Here is a 22,945-nt window from a genome sequence, read left to right as displayed (position 1 = left end):
TATTGTTCTCTTTAATTAATGAAAAATAAACCAGATATCCTTTTGCTTTTCCAGGCTATTTGGCTGAGTTTGGAGACATAAGAATAAATACAACAAAAATAAACTGTCTTAAAGAAATCTCCAGAAATGAGTGGTTTGGGCCAAGCTTTCTTCTGAGCAATCTGCTTTCTAAAAATCCTATTGAGAGTGATAAAATGTATTACTAAAAACCATTGAGACTAGGGTGCAGTTTTTCAAGTGACTAGCTACTCTCTTCCCACAGTTTTGGTTGAATTTTCAGTGCCTAGAAAAGCTCTCTGTGAACCCTAAGTGTTTAATAAATATTTGTTAAATGAAAGAATGGCATAAAATATGACTGCTTCGGTATCTCAGAGAAGGAAAAGGGTTTTATATATTCATTTGGAACAAAGACCATGAAGTTGAAGATGGAAGGAAGATTTGTATCTTACTAATTGGCTTAAGAACTTAAGAATGGACAGTATATAGAAGTTACTTTTAAATTATACTGTAATCAGTGATATAATAAAGAAACCTACACTACCTTTCTGTTTCCAATGAATATTTAGCTTTGAGTTTGGGGAATAGCCAGTTGTTTATTGGTAAATGTTTAATAACCAGATTTCCAGGGAAGGAAAGTTTAACATGCATATATTAACATTTTTCCATCACTTTATTAAATTTAGACAATCAACAGAAAAATTAAATAAAACTCTGATTTGTAGCATTTGCTGATTTCTGAGGGGTAAAATGTTCACTTGAAAATTTAACCAGTTTTCTCAAGTCAGTTTGAGTTGGTTCCCACATATCTGTGGAGCAAAATACTTCTATGATATGTAACAGTGGGATCGTTTGATAAATCTAGTGTAGTATTAAGAGAAAAGACATATGCCCTCTTCAGAGACTAACTGTGATTTATGGCAGACTTTTTATACACATAATTTTGTTTCAGGAACAAGATTTGATTCACAGTCTACCCTAATCTGTATCTTAATGAGCTGTTATATGATGAGGTTCCATTGTGTAGCAATGGCACAGCAGTGATGTAGGATTTAATGGTCCTTCCCACAATTGAATGGCAATTATTTGTTGTCAAAATAATTAGTTGTTTGAATTCAGAGAATAACTGCAAAGGTATTGAAGGAACCAGGGATGGTTAACTTGAAGAGAAGCCTTAGGGGGAAAGGGTAGACTATGACTGTTATCTTCAAGCAGTTAAAGGGCATTCGAATGAAAAGGAGTGATCTTATTTTCTTTGGTTTCACAGGCCAGAATCAGGAACAATGGGTAGAAGCTCAAAGAGATCAATTTAGATTTTATTCAACAAAAAGTATTTTAACAAATAGTGTTGCACAAAAATGGACTGGGATGAAGAGGGTATGCTAGAGCCAGTTTGAATTGGTTTCAAGAAACCTATTGTTAATTTTTTAGTGTGAGCATTTACACCTTAGAAATCAGCAGAAGCTACAAAGCAGGACTTGATTGTTTTGTTGATTGTCCAGATTTAAAGAAGTGATGGAGAAAATGCTAATAATTTAGATTAAACCTAAAAATGGATCCTTTGTGCATTCCCCTCCCCACAGAAAGACAGTTGTTAAACATTTACAAGCATTGAGTAGGAGTAGTATTCCTTAAAAAGTAATGGCTTGCTCTTTATTAGATATCTTCAAACAAGGGCGGTATTTCCACTTTTTGATCATATTATACTAGACATGCTTGTTTTCTTGGTCTCTTTATTTACCTTTTGCATGCTAGTTATTTCTCTTTTGTAATTTATAAAGCTATCTGATATAGTAGAGAGGACAGTTTGATAAAAATAAAATATTTTTGTGTTGGTATTTAGATTTTGTATTCAAATACATGATCTTCATGTTAACATTCAATCACAAGTTTTCCTACTAAATATGTTCACAGATCTCTGTATACGATTGTGCAAAAACCTTAACTTCTTTGTGACTCATTCAGGGCAAGAATGAAGAAGATAGGATAGAGACATAGAGAAGGGGAAAATACCTGGGGGGAAGCCAAATACCAAGAAGTCAAGAAGGCCATTCACAGAGGGACATAGGAGGAGTGGGGAAAATACCCAAGACAAACTTCTACAGTTTACAGTTTTTTCTAGGAACATCCATGGTTCTACCATTCAAAATGGCCTGGTTCCTAGGATAGTTCTCTCAACACTAACTCAAAGCTTGGTAATTTTCATTTTTCATTAGCAACTCTGCTTGATTTTATCTCCACAAACTATCCTAGGGTATGGGTTACCCTCCCCTGATCACTTCCATTTTTTATTTTGTCAATTGTCTTCTTTCATTAGATTGTAAGCTCCTTAAAGGCTATGTCTATTTTTTCTTATTACATATTCCCAGTACTTATTACAGTTCCTAACATAAAGAAGGGCTTCTTAAACTTTTTCCATTTGTGACCCCTTTTCACCTGAGAAATTTTATGTGACTCAGGTTTATATATATGTAAAATAGGGATGTAAATCAAACATTTATTGATAATAAATCATAAGGGAATTTATTCTAAAAATTCTTTGGTACACATAACAATTTATTAAAGATGAAATCAACTTTACACATTAATGAGATGGATGTGCTTATTTAATTTTACATAAAGAATTGAATCTTAGTGGAATATTTGATACCTTATACTGTTGCTAAATTATTCATGACTCCCACATTCAGTTACTCAACCCACAGTTTAACAAGTTTCAGCATATAGTAGGCACTTAATAAATGTTTATTGAATTGAATTGATAGTTGATACTTCTTTAAGACTCTTGAACCTTCATTAAAGTCCTTCTCCCAATGCCTTATTGTGACATTCACGTGAACTGGGTTTCTTGAAAACAATGTAGTGGAACTCAAGTTCTCCTAAGCTGGAAAGGCTTTAGAAGGACTAAGTGATTCCTGGCTGTCCCATGGACTCACTATATGACCTAAAATGACTCTTTCGATGGTGCTACACTGTCTTTTGAGACACTGTCATATGAGAAAGGGTTTAAATTTATTTTGCTTTAAGGCAGAGAGGAGAATTAGAAGCAATGGAGACAAGTTGCAAAGACGCAGATTGAGGTTTGACTTAAGGGGACAATGAAAAATATCCACAAGTGCAATGGAAAGTAGTAGAGTTCTCCTTTTTTGAAAAAGAGACTACATGACTATATGTTGGGTATATAAGAGATATTCTTGTTCAATTGTGGGTTGGACTCATGGTCACTATGGTCATTTCCAACTTTAAAATTTAATGATTCTGTTGGATGTTGAATATAGGTCTTTATATAATGCCATTTAATATCTCACAGAAAAAAAAAATCAGACCTTACAAGCGTTATGGTAATAAAGAAATATTTAAACAAAGGATTCTAGATTTAAAATCAAAAGGAATCTTAAATGTCATTTATTCTATCCCCTTCATTTCAACAGAACTGCCTAGCATGACATGCCCTCATCAGAGAAAGAGTTGTGCTTTATGAGCAAAGCAGAATTGAATTAGCTCAGAAGAAATGTGAGATGCACAAAGTTAGAGGATCCCTGCCAAATGTTCACAGGGACTACTCCTGTCCAACCTCTGGAAGATCATTCCGAGCTTGTATTGGTCTGATCAACCACAGTTAGGCACACTGTAACTTGACTCTTGGTCCTCTCTGAGAATGAAGGACAACAATCAACCAACCAGTAGGAATTGAGACCCAGAGAGATAAAGTAATCACTGTCCATGGCCACACAATAATAACAGAGTCAGGATTTGAACCCTATCTTTTGAATTTAGATCCAGAACTTTTTCCATTGGCATGAGATTCATACAGCTGTAATTATTCTGAATTTTAGTTATAAAGTTAACTTTCCTATCTCTTCCTCTGTCCCAAGATTCCCAGATGCCAAGTATTCACAACCTATTTCCTTTGTCCTAAGCTTTTCAGCTCCCAATGACACCCTATGTGTGTGGAAGATTTACAAAATATATCTAAATACTTCTATAGGATTCTTTCCAGTGTGTGTGTGGAGAACCTCACGTGGCCAAAGATTTCTCAGATCAGAGAGAGCTGAGGGAAGCACAAATTGCTTAAGACCCAGGTCATAGAGTAGTGGGAGAAAAGAGATTAGTTCACTTTGAGTTGAATGGGAAAAGAAGTCAGATTGCTGATTTGAGGAGTAAATGTATGGTGAGACATTAGTGAGTCTAGATTATATTTTTGAGATTTGGCTTTAAGAAGAAGGGATAATGGCTTGATGTGCATAGCAAAATCAGGAGAAGGGCCTCTCAGGATAGGGGATGATTTGTCATGTACAATATAAAGGGAATGCTTTTAACTATATGGATCTTGAAGTTCCTTCCAATTCTGAAATTCTATGATTTTGTTATTTATAGTTGAAAGGGACCTTAGAAATCATCCCCTCTAACCTCATTTTACAGACAAGGAATCTGTGATCAAAAGGAGTTAATTGATTTGTTCAAGGATTTGCAGAGGTGGTAAGGCTGTATGTAATGGAAACTTATAGAATTTATATTTGAGCCTGTTTTGATTTGTATCTTGTAGTTCAGTGATATGAGTCAAGAAAATATCTTCAACCGGACAACGTGATCCTTTCATAATTTTTAAGTGTAGGTGAGTTTACCCTTTTAATTTTTGATGAAAAATTCACACTCACTGAAATGTCTGAATAAATTCCAGCTGCTGGAGAAAACCCCCCACAAACTTTCATAAGAATTTTTTTTTTTTTTTGTAGAGAAAGTAGATGAACTTCTTTATTGTCCCATGTGAAGTATTTTGGATCAGGATGTGAAGTTATTGAATATTCACGAAATGTAATTTAAAGATGACATTTATTTAAATAAAAAAAGAAATGTTGGCAATATAAATGCATCTTGATGTTGTTTCTAAGCTATCATTAAAAAGTATTAAAATCATGTTATGTGTTTTCCTTCCAAAGTAGAAGATTGCAATTTATAGGAACTGGTAAAGTTTTATGATGAATCTAACAGTACAGAAAGAATAGGATAAATTTGTTAAGAAATCTAAGGAAAATATTTTTCAGACACACATTACAGAAGATTGAGAATACCAAGGAATTTTTGATATAATTCAAGATTTAATTTTGTATTTGTGAGAAACTGCATAACAGCCTAAAATCAAGAAGCCTGTGTCCAAATTCTGTCTCTGGCACATAGCTTAACAAGAGTAACCTTCCTTCTTCTTGTAGGTCATCCGAGGGGTCATATAAAATGTGTATTTATAGAATACTTTGAAAGGATATGAGTCATTCCCCAATTGATAAATGGTCAAAGGATATGAACAGATAGTTCTAAAAATGTCTAAAGAGAAAAGAAATATCTAAAAATAAAGAAATCAAAACAATTTTAGTCACATAAAATAATTTAAATCATTATTGATTAGAGAAATGCAAATTAAAATCATCTTGAGATATCATTTTCACCTATCAGATTGGCTAACCTCTGTCTAAAAGTTTGAAATTTTCCAAACTGGGAGCTCAGAGCAATTGTTACTGATATTTTTTTTTTGTCTAAAATAAACTCTCTAAAGCTACAGAAGAAAGAATCACGGGGCCTTAGAGACTATCATATTGCTCTTAGGGTTAAATGAGCTAATTATTATAACAGCATGTTAAATAGAAACATATAGGAACTACATACAAAGAAGAAGAAAAGCAGCCTAATGGGGAAAGGAATAGTCAAGTAAACTATAAATTTGATGCTTCTGAAATCTATTTTTGCATTTTTTCTGGTTGGTTGTGTTTTAGCAATTTTACTTTCATTTACTTAATATTAATTATAATTATTTCATATTGCTTCATATATTTCTCTAAAATTTATGTATATACATATATACACATGTATGTGTGTATTGCTTTACATTTTTCAAAGCATTAAAATCTAACAAGTCAAAATGTTGATTTCAAGTACAAACTGATTAAGTCATATTTGTGCTCTAAGAGTATTATTCCTCATTTATCTTTAATTATAAGACATAGCCACTGATGAGTCTGTTCTTCAAAATGGCATACTAGGGGCAGCTAGATGGTGCAGTGGATAGAACATGGGCCCTGAAGTCAAGAGGACCTGAATTCAAATCCAGTCACACATACTTAATAGCTCCTAGTTGTGGGATCCTGGGCAAATTATTTAACCCCAATTGCCTCCCCCTAAAAATGGCATATGAGACATCTTTGCCTTAGAATCCTATCCATATCTAGTCTGGGTAGGTTCTGATACTGTAACAAACAACTTCATCACCACAACAGCTCAAGAAGTCATTGCCCACTCAACAAATCCCACTAGTGCCCACTTGGGTCACCTGCAAACTGCTTCATTTTTATTTAAAGACATTCACAACTTATCTCCAACTACCTTTCACGCTTTATAATGTCCAAATTGATGATCTTGCTCTTCCTCATGGACCATTATTTTTCTCTTCCTGATTGCGCAATCTTCTCTACCTGGAATGTTTCTCTTCATCATCACTCCCCTTAGCATCTTTAGTTTCATTTAATACTTATCTCCAATGTTATCTACTATATGAATGAGACTTTTGCTAACACTCCTCGATACTAATAGTAACTTTCCTTCAAAGTTACCTTGTATTTATAATATATATATATATATATATATATATATATATATATATATATATTGTTAGTTCTAGTTATAAAGTTATGGTTATAAAGGTCCGTGTCTTCCCTAATAGAATATAAGCTCCTTGACAGAAGGAACGATTTCATATTTGCCTTTGTATCCCTTGTGTCTAGCACAACATCTGATACATGGTATGTGCTTAAAAGAAACTTATTAATTGATTAATTAACAGACTAAGCTAGTCAGATTAAATGCTACTTTTGTTAATAAGAAAGTTATAGTGGAAAAAGGAATTTTGTAGATGAAAGAAGTGAAAATTTTTAGATAAAATGCTCATATTACTTGAAAAGACAAATACATATAAAAACCAAATGATATTTTTGAGATAAAATAATCAAATTAGATGGTATTTAGATTAATTGCCTGGCAGTAAAATCTATTCAAGAATTACCTGACTGGGTAATTCAACCCAATGGTTATTGCTATCTGAAGTAGTAAGATAATCAAAGCAACATGTTACACTGATGTAGTCATATTAAACACCTTGAGCTGCTGCCTATTGCCTCTAGGATAAAATATAAACTCTTCAGCTTGACTTCCATAATTTGGCTCCAAATTTTCTTCCTATCATTTTTTAGTTTTCCAAATTCTATGTTTCAGCCAAATTGGACTATCAGATTTTCTCTTTTTTTAAATAAAGCTTTTTATTTTCAAAATATATGCATGGATAATTTTTCAACATTGATCCTTACATAGTCTTTTGTTCCAAATTTTCCCCTCCTTCCCCCACCCTCTCCCCTAGATGGCAAGTAACCCAATATATATTATACATGTTAAAATATATGTTAAATCCAATATATGTTTACAATTATCTTGCTGCACAAGAAAGATCAGATCAAAAAGGAAATGAATAAGAAAACAAAATGCAAACAAACAACAACAAAAAGAGTAAGAATGTTATGTTATGATCCACACTCAGTTCCCAAAGTCCTCTCTCTGGGTGTTTAGATGGCCCTCTTCATCATGAGATCATTGAAACTGGCCTGAATCATCTCATTGTTAGAAAGAGTCACATTCATCAGAATTGATCATCATGTAATATTGTTGTTGCTGTGACCAAGGATTTCCTGGTTCTGCTCATTTCACTTAGCATCAGTTCATGTAAGTCTCTTCAGGTTTCTTTAAAATCATACTGTTGATCATTTCTTATAAAACAATAATATTCCATAACATTCATATGCCATAACTAATTCAGCCGCTCTCTGATGGGCATCCATTCAGTTTCCAGTTTCTTGCCACTAAAAAAAAAAGCTGCCACAGACATTTTTGCACATGTGGGTCCCTTTCTCTCCTTTAAAATCTCTTTGGGATACAGTCCCAGTAGAAACACTCCTGGATCAAGGAGTATGCACAATTTGATAATTTTTTTTATCAGTTATTCTCTAAACTATACTTTCTATTTCCATGTCTTGGCAAAAGCTGTTTCCTTGGAAAAAGCTGCAAGATCCTTCACTCAGACTATATAGTGACTATGTAGTCCCTCACATTCATCTAAAAATCATTATACATGCCCTCAAGCTCAGACATAATTCTGGCCTCTGTTACTCACAATTATTATTTTCAGGGCACAAATCAAGTGGTACCTCCTTAAGAAAGCCTTCTTTGATCTCCTTTTTCCCCCTCACCCTTCCCCACATATCATCACTCTTTCTCTTCTCAAATTAATCTTCATTTACTTAATTCTTACATAGCACATCCCCTAGTAGATCAAGTTCCTTGAGGGCAGGAGCTATTTTGTTTATGTCTTCATATCACCAGTGTCTACCACAGGGTCTTATATATATACTGACACCTAAAAAAATTACTGAATTTTAAAACTGAATTCTCTTTATCTAAATTATTCACTTCAATTAGTATCTAGAATCCTAACTGAAGTAAGGGCAATTCTTGAGGCTTAGGTCCCAGGAATTCCTACTGTTTCTGCATATTGGAGGGTCAATCCTGAATAACTGGAATCAAGGAAAGTTTCTCCAAAACAATCTTGGCAATCTTTTTCCCAAAGTGATCTCTTTTTTATCCAAGTATTCACATGAGGTCAAAATCTTGCTTTTTTCCATAGGACCTAAGCAAAATGTAATCTAGAAGGTTTGTGCTTGAGTGAAATCTCAATCATTTGAAAAACATAACCTTACTTATTTTAGAGCTGTCCCTGGATTAAATTGCATACTCCCTGTCCAGCTGGCTGATGGTACCTAGCCTTGCTTTTGTGAATGTGTGTTGTTTGGATTTTGTTGGGAAAAGGGAGCTAGGAGATGATAGGAGACCGAATCCCAGAATTGTAAACTAGGAAGAAAAACCTGCAATTAGGCAGAGGTGGAAAGGTCACTCCTGCTGTCCAGAGGGAGCTGCTTTTCATCTGCAAGATAGGAATCCTCCCTCCTGACAGGTCTCACACAACCCTGCTTTGTTTGTCACTAGTGTCAGAAGACTAACTTCCTTTTCAGATGTATGTGAAGTTTTTCCCACTTAAAATTTCAAAAAAAAAATCACAATCCAACAATCATTTGACAGAATTCCATCTGAAAGATGTCAAGTAACTCACCTTTGCTGTGCTCACCCGCCCCACTGTAAAGGGTGGGCAGATGGTGATCTGGGCAATGTTTAGGACAGGCCCTCTAACTAGGAATCAGATCACAGGGATGTATTTCATGCCAAAGTTGACACTGGCCTCCTCCCTTCCACAGGAAGAGAGAGTTTAAAGAGGCAAAAGTATACATTTGTGGAGGAGGATGGGAGCTTAGGGGAAGGGGGTAAAGAAACACGGGGGAGTAGGAGCAAAGGACCAAAGTATTCTAAAATATCAATCAAATAATTGACAAACATTTATTAAGCTTTGACTTTGTCACAGGCCCTCTGCTAGGCTCTGAGGAAGCAAAGAAAAAAAATTTGTGTCCTTCCAAAACTCATTTACTACCAAAGGAGATCATGTATAATATATATATATAATATATATTGTATATATATAATATAAATATATATATATATTTATTTACACACACACATATATATATATAAATGTGTAAATAAATAATTATAAAGTGCTTAAATATGAAGTAATTTGGGAGAAAGGGGATTATCGACTCAGGAGATCAAGAAAGGCTTCACATAGAAAGATGTTGAGTGAAGTCTTGAAGGAATAAAGAGATCCAAAGACATAGATATGAGGACCCAATAAGTTCTAAATATGAAAAATGGCCAGTGTAAAGCCCTAGAAGGATATGGAAGCATTCACAACATATGTATGGCAGCAAACCTTGTTAATAAGTATTTATTAAATTTCTGTGTTCTTCTTATTATATACAGTAAGCTGTACTAAGTGCTAGATATAGGGATGGGAGTGAAGAAAGAAAAAAAAAGGTCTGCCTTCCAGTTTGGCAGAGCATAGATAGGACTTCTTTACCTGGGGGGAAAATTTGGGATGGAGGTGTGCAGAAGGAGATCAATTGTAGAAACAGAAGCAAAAAGAGACAGAATAGCCTAGGATAGGGTAGGAGCAGTGATCAGAGGAATGAGGGTATCTAGGAGAATGTTGTGCTAGAGAGAGAGAGAAAGAGAGAAGGGAGAGAGAGAGAGAGAGAGAGAGAGAGAGAGAGAGAGAGAGAGAAAGAGAGAACCATAGTGGTCTAAAGACAGTTTATTTCACAATCACTTAGGCATTGTAAGGATGTAAGGTAAGATTTGGGGATAATTGGGGAAAAACCACAGTACTCCTGCCCCCAGATGTGTCTGCCTTGAGGCAGAGCCCTGTTCATCTGTGGTACTTATAGTTCATCAGTAACTGATTGGTATAAATATATACAAGTCCAGGTGGAGCTGGAGAGTGGGCGGCCACAGGGATGCTGCCAAGATTTTCAAGCCTCTTAATAGATAGTATTACCCTAACATTGCTATTTTTATCCTCTCAAATCCATTTATTATTACTTCACCATATACATTTGACCTAGAGACAGACTGAAGTTTTCATAAACTGACATACTCCACTCTTCTTTCTCCAGAGGGAGATAGAAAAGCTTTTCCCATAAAGAAAGCTTAATTAGCTAATTAAGGGATTTAACGTTTCCAATGAGGCTCTGGGATGATAGATTTTTAAAAGCAATGTTTTAATTTTTGTTATTTATTTATATAGTAATTAAGTCAAATGTGAAAATGCTAGGTGAAAATCCTGAGTATCTTATTCTTACTTCCCCCCTCTCTTTTTACTGGAAAGTAAATGGATCTGAGGAAGGTTAACTATTTTCAAGAGCCCATAATTTAACAATAAAAATCTGAGAGTGTTTTCCTAGGTTATTACTCCATTATGTTGCCATAGTATGTAAAGTTTTCTATCTGGAGAACTCTTGGGAAAAAAAGCAAGTCTTGCCAATTCCATTTCTGAACAATTTCTTATCTTTGTCCTATTTTTACTCCTCTGACATCACCACACGGGCCAACATTACCATCTCTTAGCTATTATATTGCTCTCTTTTCCAGGTCTTTCCTCTATTAATCCACTCATTTCCTCCCCCATTTTTGGATTAGACCTGTAAGTTCAATGTAATTTCAATGACCTCCTGGTAAGGAAACTCCCTCTACCAATGCCCTATCTTAGAGCCTTCTTGGGAGTACTGGCACTGAAAGGTACCTAAAAGGTTTCCTGATTCTGAGGCTAACTAGCTACTCCACCATGATGTCTCTGTATTTATCTTTTTTACATCTGTCAAAAAAAAAAGTCTTTGGGGTTTTAGGATGGTGGAGTTGGAACGGACCTAAGAGATCATCTAGCCAACATTTTCTTTTGTTGTAGATGAAGAAACTGAGTTTCTGAGTAATGAAGTGACTTACCTTAGTTCACATGGTTAATGGTATCATGATGATGATGATAAAAAGTTGGGATTTGAAGCAAAGTATCCTGATACCATTATCCTAAACTGATGACTCATTTTTCTAATCCATATGCTAGAAAGTCTGGTTGCTTTCCATTCACTCTTATATGGGCTTTGGCTTTCTTTGTATCCCCAGCACATATTGAGTGCTTAATCAATGATTGATCACTATTGTCAGTCTAGTCAAGTTTAGATACCACACTCTGATGCTATACTATTCCTTGAGCATTATATCATGTAATGACTTTCTTTTGTGTCCTTGAAGCTCTAGTCAAATGAGCAATCTTCTGTCTTCTTGAATATGGCATTTGACCATCACATTTCTGTGTCTTTGATCATGCAATAACCTATAGCTGGAATGACCACTCTTTACTTGTATCTCTTTGTAATTTGTGTTGTTGTTATTAAATTGTGTCCAACTCTATGTGATTCCATGGACTTTTGTTGATTGGGTTTTCTTGACAAAGTTGTTGGAGTGATTTGTCATTTCATTCTCCATTTTAGAGATGAAAAATTGAGGCAAATGGACTTAAATGACTTACTTAGGATCACCCAGTTAATAAGTGTTGGAATTGAGATGTTACTGACTCCAAGCCCAGTGCTCTATCTATTGAGCCATGTAGCTGTGTAGCATGAATTTCTACTTTTCCTTTAATGCAGGGTTTCTTAAACTTCTTCCACTTGTGATTCTTTTTCATTTGAGAAATTTTTATGTGACTCCAAGAATATAAGCATATAAAATTTTACTTTTGACATTTATTATTATTATTATTCATAAGTCATAATTTTGCAACTCCCACATCCAGTTATGAGACCTTCAATAGAATAGCAAATCACAGATTAAGAAGCTGGGTTTTAATGCCCAGCTCCATTTCCATCAGCTCCTTAAAAGATTTCAGGATAACTCAGTATTGGTAACATCTTCTCCCTTATACTTTGGTAACTCTTTAATGCATATCTTATGTGAAACTATGTTATAATCAGAGGTACACAGGTAAATGTTTAGTTGGTTCTCAAAAAAAGCACTTTTACACTTACTTTGCATTATTATCATTTTTTTATTACTTTTTTAAGTTTAAATAATCAACAAAACAATAAGCCTAGTCCCAAATGTAGTTCTATTTACATATATAATAAATTTATATATAAGAAACTTGTTTTTCTCTTTTTTTTACTTCCCACTCTCTCACCCTGGAGATGGCTACCATTAGTCACAAACAGATATATATGTAAAAGTATTCTATACATAATTCTATTGATCAGTTCTTTCTCTGGATGTGGATAGCATCTTTCTTAATTTTTATAGTTAATTTAGATATTTATCATAACAAAAATGGCTTATTTGCTCAAAGTCAGTTTTAAAATAGTATTTCTATTAATGTACAATGTCTTAGTCTGCTGATTTTGCTCTTTATTATTTCATGCAAATCATTCCATGTTTTTCTAAGATCATTGAAGATATCATTTCTTATAACACAGTAGTATTCTGTCATAATCATATAGTCTTTGTACTATTGAACAAGAATCAGAATAGAGAACTCAGACATTCTGGCACCTAGCCTTGGCTATATTGTATACCTCTCCTTCTGGTATACAGAAATACCTAGAACACAAGGAAGAGTGACAGATCAAAGAGATTTACTAATAATGTCTCGTTGCTAACTGACAAATTCCTTTTCAGGCTAATACAACACCTTTTCCCTAAGCTAAACTTTTACTGGCCCAAGGACAATACTGGGCTTGGAGCTGGAAGATATGGGTTGAAGCTTTAGCAAATGCAATTAATGAATGAAAAAGTGGTGTCTTGAGCTGAGCCTGAGTTGAGGGGCTGGGTAATTTAGTGTTGAGGAGAATACTTATTAGATGGAAAAAGAATAGTGGTATATCAGAGAAAGTCACAAGATAAGGATTGACTCTTTGGAGCCTGTGTATGTATTTACATCTTGAAAATTAGTCAAATAATGGTTTGATTTATTGTTTTGTTGATTGCCTCTAGACTTAAGAAAGTGTTGGAGAAAATATTAAGAATGCATATTAAACTTTAAAAATTGCTAAATGTACATTTTTTCCTCCTGAGATTTGTTGTTAAGCTATTAATAGCACACTCCTCAGTATAATGGCTGATCCAGGAACTGGGGTAAAATAGAGGGTAGGTATAATCAATAAACATTAAAGCTAGGGTAAAGAAAGACTATTCCAAATTGGTAGTTTCATTTATAAAGGTGACCAAGGCAATGCCTTCTTGATGTGGGTCAGTGAAGAAGGCAGAGTCTCTGAACTCTCTATGACATTATTGTATTGAGAGGCTGGATGCCAGTTTGTTGGAACAATAATTTAGTCATCCACCAGGGGCTGTTGCTATTAAAATGCCTTTCTGGTGCCACTAATTGAGAGCAGAGCTACATAAAACAGCATCAAAGTATTGGCTGATGTGGATGATCTTGAGAACAGTCCAATTGGTCCTGGGGGAGTCATAGCAAAAATACTACACTACAAATGGATTTATGACTGAGAAGATCTGAAGGGGTTAAAGATTCAGAAAAAGATATAGCATTCATAGTGGTTTTAGTGTTCTAGTTTTAGATGAGGAGAAATATTCATTAATATAGTTTGTTTTTACATCACTTTATTTCCTGATGTCTCCCTTTCTTTTCTCTAACAAAAAAGTCATTCCTTAAAAAGAAAATTTAAAAAGCAGTCCAGAAAAACTAACTAGTGTATTAGTGAGATCCAACACTGTACACAATGGGTTTTTTATGTCTATCATCTTCTACTTCTGCAAAGAAGAGCAGGAGATTCATTCTCTTCTTTGGGGCTGTCCATGGTCATTATAATTACTCAGCATTTAGTTTTACTTCTGTTGTTTTTGTTCTTTTCAACTATGTGGTTAGACAGCAGTCATTGAATAATTGGTTTCCTAGTCTTGCTTTGTTTGGCATTAGTTCATAAAAGTCTTCTAATACCTCTCTGTTTTCTCCATATTTATATGAATGGAATTCATATGCCACAATTTGGCCATTCCCAATTAGTGATCACCTACTTTGTTTCTAATTCTTTGTGCTTACAAATTTTTTTAAATAAATAATTTGACATGTATTGAAACTTTCTATATTGGAATCTCTCATTTTATATGTTAACAGTGAAATCTCTGGGCTATAGAGTGTAGGCATTTAGTTACTTTCTTACTTTTACCTTTTATTCCAGGACAGTTTGACTAATCTACAGCTCTATCAATAGTACATTACTGTTCTTGAGTATCTGCAATTCTTCCAACATTAACTATTCCTGTTTTTTTAAATATCTGATAAATTATTGAGTTTGAGATGAATCCTCTGAATTATTCTGATTTGGATTTCTTCTTTTATTGGTGATTTCAATCAATTTTATATGTGATTGTTAATTGTTTGCTTTTGTTTTAGGAACTTCATTATTCATGTTTCACTTCTATTCATCCTTATGTTTTGGAGGGAGGCTGTAGAATCCCACAACCTCATTTCATACAATTCAGAGCCCAGGAAACAAAAGGAACAGAGAACTGTCCAGAGATTGGTCTTTTCTGTCTTTGTGTAGAAAGGACAAATCAAGCTAGTGGCCTGACCTTTTTAAATCACAAAAAAGAATCAGCCTATGATCAGCTATGGTTATAGGACTACTAGTTATCAACAGTTGATGTCTTGACTCAGTGATGCCCTCTGTTGTAATAAGAAAGATCTCCACAGTCTGGCAAATTTTAGAAATTTGATAGATTGCAGAACCCTTGACTGTAGTTGATGTCTTTCCACATATTAAGTCTAGGTGGGTAGCAAAAGAATCTTATATTAAATTGGATTATTAAGTCTAGTTGGGTAGTGATGGGGGCTTGTATTAACATGGGTTGTAATATTAGAGTGGTGATAAAAAGAGGAAAAAAAGGAGAGGAAAGATTTAAGGATGTCATACAGATAGAATGGATATGACTTGATAACTAACTTGGATATGAGATGTGACAGTCAAAGAGAATGAAAAAATCAAGAACAGTGTATATTGGTACTACACAAAGAAATTGTGAAATGTGTTCAACTGTTCAACTTAGAGTGTTGGCGAAATAGCTAGTTGGAAGTAGAAATCATATGTGTTGGGGGGAGGGCAAAGTTTACCTCTTATATAAATTAGGATGCATCTTATACACTATTTCAAGATGGATGAAGGAACCAGTGTTTGCTCCCACTGTTCACTCCCACTATTCATTAAAATTAGTTGGTGATATTAGAGTAGACTCAAGTGCAGTGGCTCTGTTGAAGCTAGTGGCTGTGGAGAGGCAATTCCTGGCACATCAATATGTTACTCTTACTGAGACTACCCTGATGGCCATAGCCCATAAATCCTACTGCTGCTTTCCCAGCATTTGAGAAGCTTTTATCAACAATTCCAACATGACAGGGAAAAAGGAAAAGACAGGGAAAATGACCACCATTTCTTTGGTGGTCAAACTATAACACATGGTGTCTCAAAGATGGTCCTTTGGTTTTATTAAATATTTTTCATCTATATTTTAATTTGGTTCAGACTATGCTTGGGAGTATTGTGAGCTCTGATTTGATACCTCTAGGCTAGGTCGTCAGCCTTCCATGAAGTGATCAGTGGATGAAAATATGTCCCGGTGGAATTGTCTCAGACTCTATTTTTCTAACATGTATTGGTGCTTTTGTGCTCTCTCAGAGGCATCCCTTTAGGCAGCTGGCTGGGAGCTGTACTTGTGTGGTGGGTGTAGCTTTTCCTCAGGGCATGTGGGGCTGTTTACTTCCTGTCAAACATCTGCATGCCAGAAAAGTGGGTTGTTTCCTTGTTGTCAACCATGATGTATTTTCATGTTGACACAATGTCTCTTCGAGAGGCGACAGTCTTGTCTAAATTAATGTTTTTTGGGGAAAATTCTTCAGAAATACACATGAATATCTGCAGAGTAATTTTCTACACAAATGGTCGATTTGATGTTAACAACAGTTTTGGTTTGGTTAGCCTTCTACAGAGTCCTGGCAGTTTGCCACCTGTGGTGAATGATGTTTTTGCTCCCACATGATGGATTAGATGATGTTGAAGTCTTAACTCTAGAGTTTTACTGATCAATCCCATGCTATGAACTGCCTTACTTTGCCTGGAGTTCATGCCCTCCCTAAGGAGAGACTCTCATTCAGCAGCTACACATCATCCATGGAGAAGGATTTCTAGGAGGAAAAGATAGAACAAATATAAAGGCAAGCTCTCAAGATTCCTTCCTAACTCCCTTAATTATTTTATATATTTTGGTCTTGTATGTTGCAGAATAGATTTTCAGATTTATATTCTTTCTTTCATTCAATAATTACTTATCAAAAGCCTAATTTGTGCAAAACACTGTGATCTGTTCTGCTGATACAAAAGAAAAATAATCTGGGTTCTCAAAGAGCTTAAATTTACATGATATAAATGGTTGAATGAATGGTTCATCACTTACAAACCTCTTTATGTGGACTTGCTCATATTAAGAGCTTATAGACAAAAGCCTCTATGTAGCTAGCTTTTAGATTTGGAACAATTTTATATTTGGGATCAGATAGCAAGAATTTATCATTGTCTAATCATTTCAGTCTGATTCTTCGTGACCCCATTTGGGTCTTTCTTGGCAAAAACAAAAACAAAAACAAACTGGAATGGTTTGCAATTTCCTTCTCCAGCTCATTTTACAGAAGGGATAACTAAGTTAAACAAGATTAAATGACTTGCCCAACAGACAGCTAGTAAGTGTCTGAGATCAGATTTGAACTCAGATCTTCTTGGCTCCATGCCCAGTGTGCTGTCCCTCTAGATGCCCAAAGCATTTAAACATCTATAATGTGTCAGACACTCTGCTAAACACTGGGAATACAAAGAAGGGCAAATGGTAGACCTTGTTTTCTTTTTTTTTAAATTTTTTTTATTATAACTTTTTATTGACAGAACCCATGCCAGGGTAATTTTTTACAACATTATCCATTGCACTCACTTCTGTTCTGATTTTTCCCCTCTCTCCCTCTACCCCCTCCCCTAGATGGCAAGCAGTCCTATATATGTTGAATATGTTGCAGTATATCCTAGATACCATATATGTGTGTAGAGCCAAACAGTTCTCTTGTTGGATTCAGAAGGTAATTGGAAGAAATTGGATTCAGAAGGTAAAAATAACCTGGGAATAAAAACATAAATGCAAATAGTTTACATTCATTTCCCAGTGTTCTTTCTTTGGGTGTAGCTGCTTCTGAGCATCATTGATCAACTGAAACTGAATTAGGTCTCTTTGTCAAGGAAATCCACGTCCATCAGAATACATCTTCATTCAGTATCGTTGTTGAAGTATATAATGATCATCCTGGTTCTTCTCATTTCACTTAGCATCAGTTCATGTAAGTCTCTCCAAGCCTCTCTGTATTCATCCTGCTGGTCATTTCTTACAGAACAATAATATTCCATAATATTCATATGCCACAATTTACCCAACCATTCTCCAATTGATGGGCATCTATTCATTTTCCAGTTTCTAGACACTACAAACAGGGCTGCCACAAATATTTTGGCACATACAGGTCCCTTTCCCTTCTTTAGTATTTCTTTGGGATGTAAGCCCAGTAGTAGCACTGGTAAATCAAAAGGTATGCACAGTTTGATAACTTTTTGGGCATAATTCCAGATTGCAATCCAGAATGGTTGGATCCGTTCACAACTCCACCAACAATGTGTATCAGTGTCCCAGTTTTCCCGCATCCCCTCCAATATTCTGCATTATTTTTTCCTGTCATCTTAGCCAATCTGAGAGGTATGTGGTGATATCTCAGAGTTGTCTTAATTTGCATTTCTCTGATTAATAGTGATTTGGAGCACTCTTTCATATGAGTGGTAATAGTTTCAGTTTCATCATCTGAAAATTGTCTGTTCATATCCTTTGACCCTTTATCAATTGGAGAATGGCTTAGTTTCTTATAAATTTGAGTCAGTTCTCCATATATTTTGGAAATGAGGCCTTTATCAGAACCTTTAACTGTGAAGATGTTTTCCCAGTTTGTTGCTTCCCTTCTAATCTTGTTTGCATTAGTTTTGTTTGTACAAAGGCTTTTTAATTTGATGTAATCAAAATTTTCTATTTTGTGATCAGTAATGGTCTCTAGTTTGTCTTTAGTCACAAATTTCTTCCTCCTCCACAAGTCTGAGAGATAATTTCTCTCTATTCCTCTAATTTATTTATAATCTCATTCTTTATGCCTAAATCATGGACCCATTTTGATCTTATCTTGGTATATGGTGTTAAGTGTGGGTCCATGCCTAATTTCTGGCAGACCTTGTTTTCAAGGAACTCACAATCTATTGAGGAAAACAACATGCAAGCAACTATGTACAAATAAGATGTAGATAGTGTAAATTGGAGATAATCTTAGAGGAAAGGCATTAGGATTAAGGAGGACTGAGAAGGGTTCATTGCAGGAAGTAGGACTTTAGTAAAGACTTAAAAAAAGTCAGAAAAGCTAGGAGGTAGAGCAGGTGAGGGAGAGCGTTCCAGGCATAGGGGACAGAAAGTGAAAATGGCCAAAGTCAAGAGATTGACCATTTAAGAGGTCAATGCCATTGTCTTGCCAAGTACATGGAGAAGCAATGACTAGAAAGGTAGGAAGGGGCCAGATGTTGAAGGTTTTAAAAATCAAACAGGAATTTATATTTGAGCCTAGAGGTATTAGGGAGCCAGTGGTATTTATTGAATAAAGGGGATGATGTGGAGCATATCAATATTATATAATGATCAATTCTGATGAACGTGACTCTTTCCAACAATGAGATGATTGATTCTAATTGCAATGATCTTGTGATGAAAGAGCCATCTACACCCAGAGAGAGGATTGTGGGAACTGAGTGTGGACCACAACATAGCATTCTCACTCTTTTTGCTGTTGTTCATTTGCATTTTGTTTTCCTTCTCATTTTCTTTCCGTTTTGATCTGATTTTTCTTGTGCAACAAGAGAATTGTATAAATGTTTACACACAAAAAAGGGAATGGAGAAATTTGCAGTTTATGAAGAGCAATTTGATAGCTGAGTGGGGAATGGACTTGAAAGGGGAGAGACTTGAAGTGGAGATACTCACCAGCAGCTACTGCAGTACTCTAGGAATGAGCATCTATAAAGGGATGGTGGAACTGTCTGAGGAGGAAAGGGGACATATTCAAGAAGATAGAAATGATGCTCATTGGAAATGGGAGGTTAGAGAGAGTGAGGAGTTGAGGATAACATTAAGATTAATAGCCTGAGTGACTTGAGAGGATGATAGTATCCTCAGGAACAATAGGGAAGTTAGGTAGACAGGACAGTTTGCTTTGGGGGGGGAGGGGAAGATAATGAGGTCAATTTTGGATATATTGTGCTTATAATATAGTTGGAGATGTCTAATTGGCATTTGGACATGCATGATTGGGGATCAGTAGGAAGATTAGGGCTAGAAAAATAGATAAGAGAATTATTTGTGCAGACATGCTAACTGAAATTATGGGAGCTAATAAGATCAAAGGTGGAGTAATATGGAGGGAGGAAAAAGGAGGCTCAAATCGGAGCTTTTGAGGATACTCATGATTAGTGGGTAACAAATGGAGAAAGAGCCAACAAAAGAGATAGAGGAGTAGTTGAACAGGAGGAACTGAAGAGTCATGTCATGAAGACCTAGACAGAAAAGAACATTAAGAAAAAGAGAGTCATCAACTGAGGTCAAGAAGGGCGAGGAATGGGAAAAGGCCACTAGATTTGGCAGTGAAGAGATCACTGGTAACTTCTGAGAAAACAGATTTACTTTAACAACTATTCTGAGAGCCAGATGATAAAGAATTAAGAAGAGATTGGGAGGAAAGGAAGTAAAGAATACCAGGTGGACATGGCCTTTCAAAGAGCATGAAGGGGAAGAAGTAAATAGAACTACAGCTAGTAGGGATAGATAGATCTAATGAAGGTTTTTTTGGGGGGAGTGAGGGAGAAATGAATGGTTTATAGGCAGTAGGAAGCAACCAATAGTTAGGGAGAAATTGAAGATAAATGCAAGGGTAGGTAAAATAGAGGGAGAAATATGCTGGGGAAGATGGGATAAAATGGTATCATTGATACATGGAGGAGGATTTGTTTTGGCAAGAGTTTACCTTATTGTATGAGACAGAGGTGGTGAAAGGGATAACGATGAAGAGTATCTGTGTGATGCCAGGTAAGGAGAAGGGGAGAAAAGGCAGTTCATTGAAAATGGCTTTATTTCTTTCAGTGCGAGATGAGGTAAAGTTCTCAGCTGAAAGAATGGGGAGAAGAAGAACAGGGGGAAGTTTGAGGAAGGATGAAAAGATTTAAAAAGCCATTATGGTGGATGAAGTAATGATAGGGAGAGGGAAAAGCTTCAGTGAGATTCATAGTTGTGGTGTACCATAAATTTTAAGTATACCCAGTCAACATATTTTCATGATTTTCTCTAAATTTGTTCCGTAGTGTATGAGTAGAGTGAAGGTAGCATATGGTGGGAATAATTTAAAGTTGAGGTTTGGCAGGGTAAGAACTTTGATAAGATAAGGAGGCCAGACACTCAAAACAAAAGGAGAGTGTAGAGGTGAATTGGTTAACCAAAGATTAAGGTGAGCCTGGGCAAGTATTGAGGGGTAGAAAAATTGGAAGTCATGGTGAGAACAAAGGATAGGGTTCGGAGATGAAAGGCAGAGGGAGAGATGGAAAGCCAACAGATTATGATCAAATAAAGGAATTTCAAAGTTCACAGACATGGGAATGAAACACTTGGATGATGGCAAGATCAAGGGTATGACCATCTGTCTGGGTAGCTGAGTTAAGGTGGAGGAGAGGTCATGGGAAATGAATAAATTGAAGAATTGAGAGGTTATGGTGTTGAAAGGAAAATCAAAATGTATGCTGACATTTCTTAGTATGAAGTCAAGAATTGGGGAGGAAAGAAAGATTATGAACAAGGTACTGAACTCACAGTAGAAGGAAAGAAAGTGAGTTGGAGATTAGTAGGCAAAAGCTATTAGAATCTTGATTGGGTGATGAACATGTGCTGAATGAACCTTAATGAAGACAGAAAATGAGTAATGGTGGAAGGACAGTCTGGAAGTGGCAATAAGGAGTCAAGAATTTTCCAATTTTCTCACCATGACTCATGAGTTAAGGGGCTTGAGTGACTATTGGAACTGGTGACTAGGGAAGCCATATGACTATATTATCCAACTCCCTTGTCTAGTGGATGAAGAAAATAAGTCCCAGAGAGGTTAAATAATTTACTCAAGGTCACAGAGGGCATAAGTGCCCGGGTTCACACTCTAAATCCATTGCTTTTTTCATTATATCATTAAACAGATAATTCAACCTTTATTGGTTCAATAATAATTCCATATCTGGCTAAAAATATACGGATTGTTACCATGGGAAATAAAAGATAACAATGATGGAAAAATTGGTTGAGTACTTTTAAACATATAGAAAAAATCTGATTCATTTTAACTCTAGATGTTATGGCAGTAGTCGACAGGGGAAGAGAGAGACAGAGAAAAGAAGAAAAGAGTAGAGAGAAGGAGGAAGAGAAATAAAAAGAGGAGAAGAAAGAAGAAGAAAAGGAAGAGAGAAAGAGAGAGAGAGAGAGAGAGAGAGAGAGAGAGAGAGAGAGAGAGATCATGTGTGACTTTAATGAAATTAGCATTGGAAGAATCTTATCTACCCCAAAGATAAGCCTACATCACATCTTTGTGAATGTCCCCTTTGGTGATAAATGTGTCTACTTTGAAGGAAGATTTGATTGATAGAAATGGTTCAAAGTCATTTGAAGCCAAGTTTGTGAATAAGGTGAGCAAGCCAAATGGATAAAAAAAAAAATGAAATAAATGATGGGATCAAGTAATGAGACCAACCCGTTTGCATGGTTCATAAACTATCTCTGGAAACAATTTTAAGAGCTGGGTTCCAGGAATGTTCTGAGCATTTGCAGCATTATTGAAGAAAGTATGTACTTCCCAAAGGGACTACTATGAAAGACAGCTCTGATTTGATTGTATAAATTTTGTATGTTTTTTAAAAAGCACAAATCCTAAAAGAAACAATTCTCCAAATCTCATTACTTTTCATGCTCACCTAATTTCTATTTTCCCAAAAGTATTAATTGTGGTCCTCTGTGTGACTGGTGCTGCTGGTCTCCCCAAATTTTCTGTTTTGAAATTGTCATCATTATTCCAGGCAAGGCCAACAATTGATGACAAACTGTATCTACTTACACATCAGAACTATTATAGAATGTTTTGATGATAATTTTTGGTTAAACAGATTGGTCTGTATCCATATATATGTCAGCATGATCATAATAACACATTGTTCCGAATCTCTGCTGAGATGGGCTGTGACTGATTAGTAAATCTGAAGGC

This window comes from Sarcophilus harrisii, chromosome 5, assembly GCF_902635505.1.
Source record: "Sarcophilus harrisii chromosome 5, mSarHar1.11, whole genome shotgun sequence".
NCBI lineage: Eukaryota > Metazoa > Chordata > Mammalia > Dasyuromorphia > Dasyuridae > Sarcophilus > Sarcophilus harrisii.
The sequence above is the reverse complement of the archived record's forward strand: the minus strand, read 5'-3'. Positions refer to the sequence as shown.